At 44.5% G+C, this 12372-nt stretch overlaps 1 protein-coding gene across 1 annotated transcript in view; it reads left to right on the forward strand.

Annotated features, from left to right (window-relative positions):
• The window catches only part of LOC127919716 (ras-related protein Rab-26-like), a 96617-nt gene that overhangs the window by 22949 nt on the left and 61296 nt on the right, over positions 1-12372 (forward strand). The window lies entirely within an intron of this gene.

Consider the following 12372-nt stretch of genomic DNA (forward strand, 5'->3'; position numbering starts at 1 on the left):
AATCAATGCAATTTATTTATAAAGCCATTTTTTTACATCAACAGTTGTCATGAAGTAGCTTTAACAGTTGTCCAAGCTCGTTTGTGTATCACTTTTGCTTTGAAGACTGATGCAGAAATTGCCTCTTCGTTTGACCCTTGATTTGTAAATGTAAGGAAACCATTGGACCTCGATGTGCTGTGTCACCAAGGCCCAGGGCTGTGTTATTGTGGCTATAGGGCCTAGTAATGCTTCTTTGGCACCTGTGGGAGATTTGGGATTACTATTGATGACGGCTCAGTAGCTAAATGGACTGCAGAGAAATGTTGAAAACAGAAGAGAGGGACAATAACATTTCAGACTGTAGTTAGAACACACCCTAACCTTGTGTTGTACAGATCTAGGCTTTTAATTGGATCAGCCTGTTGCAGGAGAACTGCACTGCAGGACATTTTTAACTTGTAGTGTATTCAAGGTTTAAAATTGGCTTCTGTTGTTGAATTTCCACTTTGTCAGACTTGATTTTGCCTTACGAAAAATGTATCAACCCCTACACAAATGTCCATAATCCATATAATAATGAACATTTCCTGTTGCTGCATGGTTATTTTCCTGCTGTAGCAAAGTGGCTCAAATATTTATTTATTTTGACATTTAACCTTTTATTTAACTAGACAAGTCAGTTAAGAACTTAAGAACACATTATTTACAATGACCGCCAACACTGTCCAAACTTGGACATTGCTGGGCCAATTGTGTGCCACCCTATGGGACTCTCAATCACAGCTTGTTGTGATACAGCCTGGATTTGAACAAGGGTGTCTGAAGTGACACCTCTAGCACTGAGATGCAGTGCCTTAGACCGCTGCCCCACTCGGGAGCCCGAGTGATCCTACATCTGAACCTAAATGGGCTGTGAAGAAATATTGTGAATGGTTGATTCCTTCTCTCACCCAAGCATGAGTCATAGCAAAATATAGAGACATTGGCTTCATACTGTACGGTATAAAAGACTGATGGAATAAAAACTGCACATCAAACAAAGACCATGGCATTCACTGTGTTTACGATTGATCGATTCCCTTCCTTTCTCCCTCATCATCATCATCAGAACAATGAACTCCATCTTGGAGATGACTAGCATCCACTTGAGTCATTACAGAAACACACTCATCTCAAGGTTGACTGAAGAGAAATGTACAAGCAGCCATAACTGCAAAGAGTTAGTCAAACAATGTAAGTCATTCAGGCAATATAGCTTGAGGTCAGAGGTCATATCATGGGTGTTGTGAGACACTCAAAAAGGTGTAATGGGTTAGCACTCAGATGTCGCATAAAGCTTACACCGTTATTTGATTTTGAAAAAGTGTGAACAGACGTTTTGGCTTTATAGCCTTCAGCATTTAGGTACAATTTTCTTTGAATTCAAAACAGCATTTGTAAAGAACAACCGATGAACAACAGATGCTTCTAATCAGAGTTTCCACTCATCTGCCAATCAGGGATGTGACTTCTCTGGTCTACCTGTATTGTTGGGAGACACTGTCCAGGCATCCACACTTTCTTTCTGACCTCAAACAATTGGGCTAATGACAAATGACACCCTATCCCTAAGTGCACTACATAAGGGTAGGGTATCTGATCAGAAGTAGTGCACTATATGGCAAATAATGTGTCATTGGAGACCCAGTCTGTGGAGGGGAGGAGGACGTGTGTGCGTGCGTGCAAGTACCCCAGCCTGCGTACCTACGTGCATGTGTGGGTGCGAGACTGCTAACGGAAATCACACATGCATTTCAGCTGTGATTCAATGTGAAAAGTGGGATAAAAAACAACAAAACAAGGGCCTGTATCTGAGGAACAAAGAACCACGGCACTAAAGAAATCCGTACCCAACCCAATCTGCAACAGGTCATCAAACCGGTTTAACTCTTTCTCATGAGTAGTACTACATTACACTACTATATTACGTCAGTGTGCATTATACAACACCTCACAAAGTCCCTACAAAGGCCATTACATTACACCCAGTGGTCGTTTTATTAGGTACACCCAGCTAGTACTGGTTCGAACCCACCTTTGCTCCAGAACAGCCTGAATTCTTCAGAGCATGGACATGTTGCTCAATTTCTATCAAGTTGCCTAATGTGTGCCAGGAAAACATTCCCCACCAGGATGGGGCCATGGACTCATGATGCTCACGCCAAATCCTGACTCTGCCATCAGCATGACGCAACAGGAACTGGGATTCATCGGACTAGGCAATGTTTTTCCACACCTCAATTATCCAGTGTTGGTGGCCCGCTTCTTGTTTTTAGCTGGTAGGAGTGGAACCCGGTGTGGTTGTCTGCAGCAATAGCCCGTCTGTGACAAAGACCATCGAGTTGTGTGTTTCCGAGATGCCATTCTGCACACCACTGTTGTACCGCGCCGTTATTTGTCTGTCTGTGGCCCGTTAGCTTGCACGATTCTTGACATTCTCCTTCGACCTCTCATCAACGAGCTGTTTTCGGCCGCAGGATAGCCACTGACTAAATGTTTTATGTTTGTCGCACCATTCTCAGTAAACACTACACACTGTCATACGTGAAAAGTCCAGGAGGCCATTTCTGATATACTGGAATCGGCGTGTCTGGCACCAACGATCATACCACACTGAAAGTCACTTACTGTAGGTCACTCGTTATTGCCCATTGTAATGTTCAATCGATTAGTGACTGAAAGCCTGACTGCTTGATTTATATTACAAACCACGGCCACATCCCTATCTTATCTATCGATCAAGAGGCCTGAATACTTTCCGAATGCACGATCGATCGTTGTTCACACAAGCACTGATATTTAACCCTTTCTCCTAGGCTGAGTCTCCTCCTACACATCTGAACAGCCAATGCATCTCTGTTGCTAGACAGAACCATAGTGATATCTGTTCTTCCTCACTTCATCTGACCTGACCTCTTCCGCAAAGTGCTCACTCCTCCCCAACTCAAGGCTGTCATGGTGACTGGTATCAGACTGTCTCTTCTCCTCCCATAGGATCCCTGATGGCTAACAATAACATATCCTGACATAATGTAAACGTTATACCTTACTCTCTCTGCCTCAATGACATAAGTATATTTCATATTCTCAGAACACAACACATTGAAATGCTTACTTACAAGCCCGTAACCAACAATGCAGTTTTCTGAAAATACCTAAGAAGGACAACCAGAGAGAGAGAAGAATAACAAATAATTAAAGAGCAGCAGTAAGTAACAATAGCGGTGCTATATACAGGGGGTACCGGTACAATGTGTCAGTCTTCTTGGATATGACACTACAAATACACCTGTATTTGGGGAGTTTCTCCCATTCTTCTCTGCAGATCCTCTCAAGCTCTGTCAGGTTGGCTGGAGAGCATTGCTGCACGGCTATGTTCAGGATTCTTCAGATGTTCGATCGTGTTCAAGTCCGGGCTCTGGCTAGAACACTCAAGGACATTTAGAGACTTGTCCCGAAGCCACTCCTGTGTTGTCTGCACAGCACAACAGAGCCCAACACACCACACTCCCCAGGCAGGCCTGGAGAGGTACACTGTCTGCACAGCACAACAGAGCCCAACACACCACACTCCCCAGGCAGGTCTGGAGAGGTACACTGTCTGCACAGCACAACAGAGCACAACACACCACACTCCCCAGGCAGGTCTGGAGAGGTACACTGTCTGCACAGCACAACAGAGCCCAACACACCACACTCCCCAGGCAGGTCTGGAGAGGTACACTGTCTGCACAGCACAACAGAGCACAACACACCACACTCCACAGGCAGGTCTGGAGAGGTACATTGTGCTATTTCTTTTGTCTTGGCTGTGTGCTTAGGGTCATTGTCCTGTTGGAAGGTGAACCTTCGTCCCAGGCTGAGGTCCTGAGCGCTCTGGAGTAGGTTTTCATCAAGAATCTCTCTGTACTTTGCTCCATTCATATTTCCCTCGAACCTTAGTCTCCCTGTCCCTACCTCTGAATAACATGCTGCCACCATGCTTCACCCTAGGGATGGTGCCAGGTGTTAGCCAGACGTGACACTTGGCATTCAGGCCAAATAGTTCAATCTTGGTTTCATCAGACCAGAGAATCTTGTTTCTCATGGTCAGAGTCCTTTAGGTGACTTTTGGTAAACTCCTAGTGGGCTGTCATGTGCCTTTTACTGAGGAGTGGCTTCTGTCTGGCCACTCTACCATAAAGGCCTGATTGGTGGAGTGCTGCAGAGATGGTTGTCCTTCTGTAAGTTTCTCCCATCACCACAGAGGAACTCTAGAGATCTGTCAGTGACCATCGGGTTCCAGGTCACCTCCCTGATACAGGCCCTTCTCCACTGATTTCTAGGATTGAATTGTATACACAATCAGAATCTTAGGAATGGGTTTAATCTAAATCAGTTCTATATTGACATGAACATCGTTTACCATGAACGCCATCTCCCAAGAAAATGCATTTTAAAAGTTGCATTTTTGTCTGTCCCAGGATGCTGCACTACGGATTGAATCCCAGCCTTAGAAAGCTCAGGAAGAAGCGTCTCCACTGTCTTTCAATTATTCTAACAGAGGTGTGTCTTGTGAGGTGTGTCTTGTGAGGTGTGTCTTGTGAGGTGTGTCTTGTGAGGTGTGTAAAAAGAAAACTAGGTAGAAAACCAGAGGAGAAAATAACTGGACTGTAGCTTTCAACATGTGGGAGGATGATAAGAAGCAGGCAGGCAGTGATTTAGGCAGGCAGTGACTGATTTAACCATCAAGAAAACCAGCCAGGCAGTGACTGATTTAACCATCATGAAAACCAGCCAGGCAGTGACTGATTTAACCATCATGAAAACCAGCCAGGCAGTGAAATAGACTGATTAACCATCATGAAAACCAGCCAGGAAGTGAAATAGACTGATTAACCATCATGAAAACCAGCCAGGAAGTGAAATAGACTGATTTAACCATCATGAAAACCAGCCAGGCAGTGAAATAGACTGATTTAACCATCATGAAAACCAGCCAGGAAGTGAAATAGACTGATTAACCATCATGAAAACCAGCCAGGAAGTGAAATAGACTGATTAACCATCATGAAAACCAGCCAGGCAGTGAAATAGACTGATTTAACCAACATGAAAACCAGCCAGGCAGTGAAATAGACTGATTTAACCAACATGAAAACCAGCCAGGCAGTGAAATAGACTGATTTAACCAACATGAAAACCAGCCAGGCAGTGAAATAGACTGATTTAACCAACATGAAAACCAGCCAGGCAGTGAAATAGACAGATTTAACCGAGGCTTACTGAAGTTCCTCTCTGGTTTGATATTTCCGTCATAGAGGAGTTCTTCACTGGCACCGCTGTCAGCTCTCTCACAGGAGGATGCAAAGCTGGGAGTGTGTGTTCCTTGTAAGCCCAGCCCCATCCTTCAGCTAGAAGATATTCTGTGTGTGCGTGCCTGTGTTTTCTCTATTATCCTCTCACTTGTTTGAGGGTTTGTGAAATGATAGACCCAGTCTTAATCACTTCTCAGAGTTACAGTAATGTTTATTCTTGGGAATTGGATTTAGATTAGTTGGGGCTTTTTTAACACATGCACAATCGGAAAATAAGAGTTGTCTCGAGACAGCTTCTGTTTGTGCTTCACTCGAGACGGGAAAATGAACTGTATCATCGTCATCCTCATCGCCATCATCATCACCATCGTCATTACCATCACCATCATCATTCAGCATAATAGGATGTAAGTCCTGCTTTTTGCTTTGGACTGACTTAGCAGCAAGTTTGTCAGAGTTATTCTCTATTGTGGTGCATCAGTATGAATGGTAATATCACACTGCTACATTATGGTCCTGTAGAAGAAGACATGGAAATAATACAATATAATGATGCTACATTATGCTCCTGTAGAATGAAGAAGATTGCAGAACAGCAGAGATGATGAACTTCCAGAGGAGATCCTGGAGCTATGACAGCTTCAGTCTTTACAAAGTTCTAGAACAACAGATTATTTCACTCTGAAGTTTGTTGCTGAGGTCGTCTGTAAGATAAGAGAATTGAGCCACTCAGTAGGCCTCTATATAACCGCTCAATGCTGTTGTGTTGTCATGGAAACACAACCTATTGAGGCAGTTTGTGGTTGTGGTTGATATCCACATGGCTGAAAAACAAGTGTAATATACAACTCCACCCAATGAACACATTAAGTTAGGAGTTGAATAATAACATTTTATTGTAAATAACTGTCACTTTTTGGGCGACCCAACCAAATTCATAAATAAATGTGTGTTAGATCTGTAATTTTCATTGAAAGCAAGTGGGAGTGGTATATATGTTCTATTTGTGCTATTTCTATGCTTCCTGTTCTTACATTTTGTTTTTGTGTATTTTACTTTCATTTTGTACACCAGCTGAAAGTACAATATTTTTGGTTTTGGAAAATATGTTCTACGGTGGTTTAGATGGTACAATGATTCTCTACATAAACTGAAATTAGGTGAACTATTCACATTTTTAGATTTCTGCATAGTGCAACTTTAAAGCAGCAGCAGCAGAGCATGGTCCCTCCTATCAGAAGCAGCAGAGCATGGTCCCTCCTATCAGAAGCAGCAGAGCATGGTCCCTCCTATCAGCAGCAGCAGAGCATGGTCCCTCCTATCAGAAGCAGCAGAGCATGGTCCCTCCTATCAGAAGCAGCAGAGCATGGTCCCTCCTATCAGAAGCAGCAGAGCATGGTCCCTCCTATCAGAAGCAGCAGAGCATGGTCCCTCCTATCAGCAGCAGCAGAGCATGGTCCCTCCTATCAGAAGCAGCAGAGCATGGTCCCACCTATCAGAAGCAGCAGAGCATGGTCCCTCCTATCAGCAGCAGCAGAGCATGGTCCCTCCTATCAGAAGCAGCAGAGCATGGTCCCTCCTATCAGAAGCAGCAGAGCATGGTCCCTCCTATCAGCAGCAGCAGAGCATGGTCCCTCCTATCAGAAGCAGCAGAGCATGGTCCCACCTATCAGAAGCAGCAGAGCATGGTCCCTCCTATCAGCAGCAGCAGAGCATGGTCCCTCCTATCAGCAGCAGCAGAGCATGGTCCCTCCTATCAGCAGCAGCAGAGCATGGTCCCTCCTATCAGCAGCAGCAGAGCATGGTCCCTCCTATCAGCAGCAGCAGAGCATGGTCCCACCTATCAGCAGCAGAGGGCATTACTCCGCAGGACGTTGTCCGAGTTTTGTGTTAAGTCGAGGGCAAAAAAGAAGACCGATCAGCTGGATGATACCAGCCATGATGAACCATATTGCGGCAGAGTTAATAACTTCAGCTTTAGATACTTTAGATAAGTAGAGCGCTCCCCCCAAGTTCCCTCTTCTCGCCGATCAACAATTTGTCACTCATGTCATCATGGAAACATAACCTGTTAATACAGAATTGGGTCAGTATGTGGTTGTGGTTTGTATCCATAGCTACAGCACCCCTTTGATAAATCACAAGAAAATAAATATAGATATTAATAAAATATTTGTACACTAGGCCTTTTATTGCGCCTGTATAAGCATAGAAAAGTACTCGCCAACAAAACATTTCCTTAGCATATTAGATCTACTTATCACTATGTTTAGCCAACTGTACAAAGTGTTTCTACCGGTAGCTTGCAAAGTAAACAGTACATCGGCAAATACACCCTTCTGCTGCTTGACAGGCAGAGCCCAAAAAGGATGGGAATGTAACTTAAACCACTCATAATTGTCAGGTATAATTCACTTTAATTTTATACCACTCAAATATCCAATTAACAGCGGCCGTTTATGGAGAGAGATCGTGAGGCTCAGTGGAGGCTGCTGAGGGGAGGACGGCTCATAATAATGTCTGGAACGACAAAGGAGGTTCTCTTGAGTATGTTCTTGTGTGGATGAGAGTGTGGAGAATGCATAGCATTACATTTGAGAAGCACTCGCACTCCCCCTACTATATTACCTTACGTTGCATCCCCTCATTCACTTCTTCCAGCCAGGACAATGATAACAATAGAGACGAAACAAGATAAACGTTTTACTTCATAACTATCAGCTAGCTATATGTGCATTTTAATAATGTAGCTAACCAGATAGTATAACAGGCAAGAATGACTGAAAACCAATGTTATCCAATAATAGCTGTCAATTCTTTGTTGGTAGCTAGCTAACAATTATTTGTGGCTATCTGGCTAGCTAACAGTAGTAGCTGGCCAGTTAGCTCTATTGACTTACTATGGGCGTGGGACCTACGCACACTACAATGGGTTTTAGAAGCAGGTAACCATGCCAACATGAACACAGCATGTATTTATTAACGTATCAAGATAACATATTTTACTCAGGCAACATATGAGATGTGAATAGGCTGCATTTCATTCCAAAGTCAGTTTATTTTCTCTCGCTCATTGATTTCAAGAAAATGTTCTGAATTTATTTTGCGTTTACGTCATATTTCTCTGCATACTTTCTGTTGAAGGTTGCATCAAATGGAGTGTGCATTCGAGAAGTGCCCTGCATGCTCCGTTTCGCATTCTTTGATTTTGACTCATACTCCGACCCTCCGTGCTCAGACCACAGTAGAATGCATTTTGAGAAACCACGTGTTTGATGTACAGTACCTCCGGAACGTTTCCATTGATCATCCTTCAGATGTTTCTTCAACTTGATTGGAGTCCACCTGTGGTAAATTAAGGTCTCACAGTTGACAGTGCATGTCAGAGCCAAAACCAAGCAATGAGGTCGAAGGAATTGTCCGTAGAGCTCCGAGACAGGATTGTGTTGAGGCACAGATCTGGGGAAGGGTACCAAAACATTTCTGCAGCATTGAAGGTCCCCATGAACACAGTGGCCTCCATCATTCATAAATGGAAGAAGTTTGGAACCACAAAGACTCTTCCTAGAGATGGCCGACTGGCCAAACTGAGCAATCAGGGGAGAAGGGCCTTGGTCAGGGAGGTGGCCAAGAACCTGATGTTCACTCTGACAAAGCTCCAGAGTTCCTCTGTGGAGTTGTTTGTCCTTCTGGAAGGTTATCCCCATCTCTGCAGCACACCACCAATCAGGCCGTTATGGTAGAGCGGCCAGATGGAAGCCACTCCTCAGTAAAAGGCACGACAGCCCGCTTGGAGTTTGCCAAAAGGTACCTAAAGGACTCTCAGGCCATGGGAAACAAGATTCTCTGGTCTGATGGAACCAATAATAAAATCTTTGGCCTGAATTCCAAGTGTCACGTCTGGAGGAATCCTGGCACCATCCCTATGGTAAAACGTGGTGGCAGCATCATGCTCTGGGGATGTTTTTCAGCAGCAGGGACAAGTCAGGATCGAGGAAAAGATGAACAGAGCAAAGTAGAGTGATCCTTGATGAAAATGTGCTTAGGACCTCAGTGCAGGAGACCCTGTCTTCCTCTGGAAATTGCCCCAGCAGCTGTATGAGGGCGCCAGCCATTCTCATACTGCATTTGCAGGTCCTCCAGCTTGCTGGCGACGTTGTGAGCTGTTGGCACAGAGGTCTCCTCCAGCTTAGTGGCTAGCCTGACAATCTTCACACTATGCTCCACAATGAACACTTCCTGGGCCTTCTGCTGGGCCTTGTTCCCTCAGCAGCTCACAAAGGTCCTGGTCACACTTCGCCGTATCCGGTAAGGTCTGCTAAATGACTTAAATGTAAATGTAATGTAAATGTCGTAGTGAAGTCGGTGAGCACATCCATGTAATCTGCCAGGTACTCCACAGCACGTATCCAGGAGCCCCACTTGGTCTGCACAGCATACACAGGCATCATAGTAGAATGGACATTTTCAAGCATGAATGATCTCAGCTCCAGATGACGCTGGGTTGCCTGACGGAACACTTTCTTCACCAGAGCACACAGCCTGTTCACGTCCTCCAGCACCAGGCTCAGGAGATGGGCAAAGCACGTGACGTGTCTGGATTTGTCTCAAAGGCCCTTCAAGATGCTGGTGAAAGCCGTTTTCATGCGGCTAGCTGAGTCGCTTACAAAAGCCCACACATGAAGCAGCTACTATGTAGATACAGACAAAAATGGATCTGTCAAGAACAGATATTAGCTAACTACAACAAACCTACTAGCTAGATAATATATCTGTCGCTAGCTAAAGCCTCCAAATGTTTACCTGGTCCAATAGCCCTCCTATTTTTGTGTCGGAGCGACCTCAGGCGCTCCACCTCAGTTTGACACTGTATGTAATCGATTGAAGGCTGACAGACTTTGCAGACAAGTATTCCTCCATCCTCGTACAATTCAGCTGGAAACTCCCTGACCTTGTCCCTGGCTGTTATTCTGGTCGCCAAACATTTACTCCTCCATCCTCGTACAGTTCAGCTGGAAACTCCCTGACCTTGTCCCTGGCTGTTATTCTGGTCGCCAAACATTTACTCCTCCATCCTCGTACAGTTCAGCTGGAAACTCCCTGACCTTGTCCCTGGCTGTTATTCTGGTCGCCAAACATTTACTCCTCCATCCTCGTACAGTTCAGCTGGAAACTCCCTGACCTTGTCCCTGGCTGTTATTCTGGTCGCCAAACATTTACTCCTCCATCCTCGTACAGTTCAGCTGGAAACTCCCTGACCTTGTCCCTGGCTGTTATTCTGGTCGCCAAACATTTACTCCTCAGCTCCTCTGCTGTTAATCTGTTCTTTTTAATCAGATATTTCTTTCCTCAGACCGCTGTCATTCATTCACAGAGCTGTCTGCACCCTGCACCTCCCACTCACAACTTTTCGTTGATTTGATATACAGTACATCAATGAAAACGGTGGAAAAACTGTTATTCAACAATACAATTTTATTTAACTTTGCTATCAGCTGGCAGCTTTTTAGCTTTCGAATCCTATGCATTTTATTGGAAATTCTGCGGATATTCGTGGGAATTCTGCATGCGCAGATTCTGTGCTGGTCTAGTCGTACGTGATGCCTTTCCTGCTTTTACTTATGCAGGAAAATAAAAGTAAGGCATGTGATATATAATTGTCACCCTAAAATAATCTCATATAATTATAGTTCATACAGGTTTTATACCAACTCTGTATAAATAGCATCTAAAATATACATTGAGTGTAGAAAACATTAAGGACACCTGCTCTTTCCATGGCAGACTGACCAGTTTAATCCAGGTGAAAGCTATGATCCCTTATTGATGTTACTTAAATCCACTTCAATCGGTGTAGTTGAAGGGGAGGACCAACTGACCTACTCCCTGACCAAAATGGCTGACATTTTATACTGTCATAATAACATTCATGTCCATTCTTGTATTCTAATTATATGGCTTTGACAGCCTCGTCTATTTCAAAGTTATAGAGAAGTCATAGAAAGGTATTTTTCACATCCATGTTTCACCTAAATGACTGACTGAGCTCTGGTGGCCTGCAGGTTGGAGCTCCATGCGGAGCTTGGCATGGAGTCGTAGACCTCACACTGAATCTGGCTCGTGCTCATTTTCACACAGCTTATCCACAGGCCGTCCCAGACCACCTCCGTGGTGACCAAGTTAGCTGCTGTGAAGGTTGTCTCCATCCAGGTGGGGAGTGCACACACTACAATGGTGGTGATTAATCCTATGACTCCCAGGACGATGCCCACAATCTCCATGCCCATCGACATACTGGGTCCCTGGGTACATTTCTCTACACCTGCCCTTCCTGGAGGAACAAGGATGTGACTCAACAAATACATTTCAAAACAGCAGAAATGTTGAACTTCCAGAGATCCTGGAGCTATGACAACTTAAGTCTTTACAAAGTTCAAGAACAACAGATTATTTCACTCTGAAGTTTGTTGCTGAAGTTACTGTTACATAGGAAAGTATTTCCACCAGTATGTTTTATTAAAATGACAGATTTATGTGTGTGTGTGTGTGCTCTGTCTGGGGTAGCGTTTCTAATTAGTGAGATTGAGCTGTGCCACCTGCTGTCCTAATGCCACCAGGATGCAAAGAGGTCGACCCTGAAGAGGAACATGAATATTTAACAACACTTACTGGAGGGAGGGTGAGCTGGTGTTATTTTGCTCAGTAGTTACTGACAGACCCACAGGGGTCTAGGCTAGACTGTACTGTACATCTCCAGAGCAGCTTGTCAGAGAGCACAGTAATGGGGAAATAAACTCAAAGACTGAGGCCCTCTGAGAGATGGGAAGGATGGTGGGAGTAGAGGGAGGGAGGGAGGGAGAAGGCGGAAGAGGGGAATGGACAGGTAAGGAGGGGGAGAGATCTGGCAGAGGGAGAAAGATTGAGAGATGAGAGATGGAGAGAAGGGGTAGAGGTAGAGAGAGAGAATGAAGAATCGTGTGTATGTGTATATATATACAGTATATCTTGAGATACTTGGCTGAGATATTTAGCTTGTTATGGCTGTACAGAACAA

This window comes from Oncorhynchus keta, unplaced genomic scaffold (genome assembly GCF_023373465.1).
Source record: "Oncorhynchus keta strain PuntledgeMale-10-30-2019 unplaced genomic scaffold, Oket_V2 Un_contig_17431_pilon_pilon, whole genome shotgun sequence".
In the NCBI taxonomy this organism is placed as follows: Eukaryota; Metazoa; Chordata; class Actinopteri; order Salmoniformes; family Salmonidae; genus Oncorhynchus; species Oncorhynchus keta.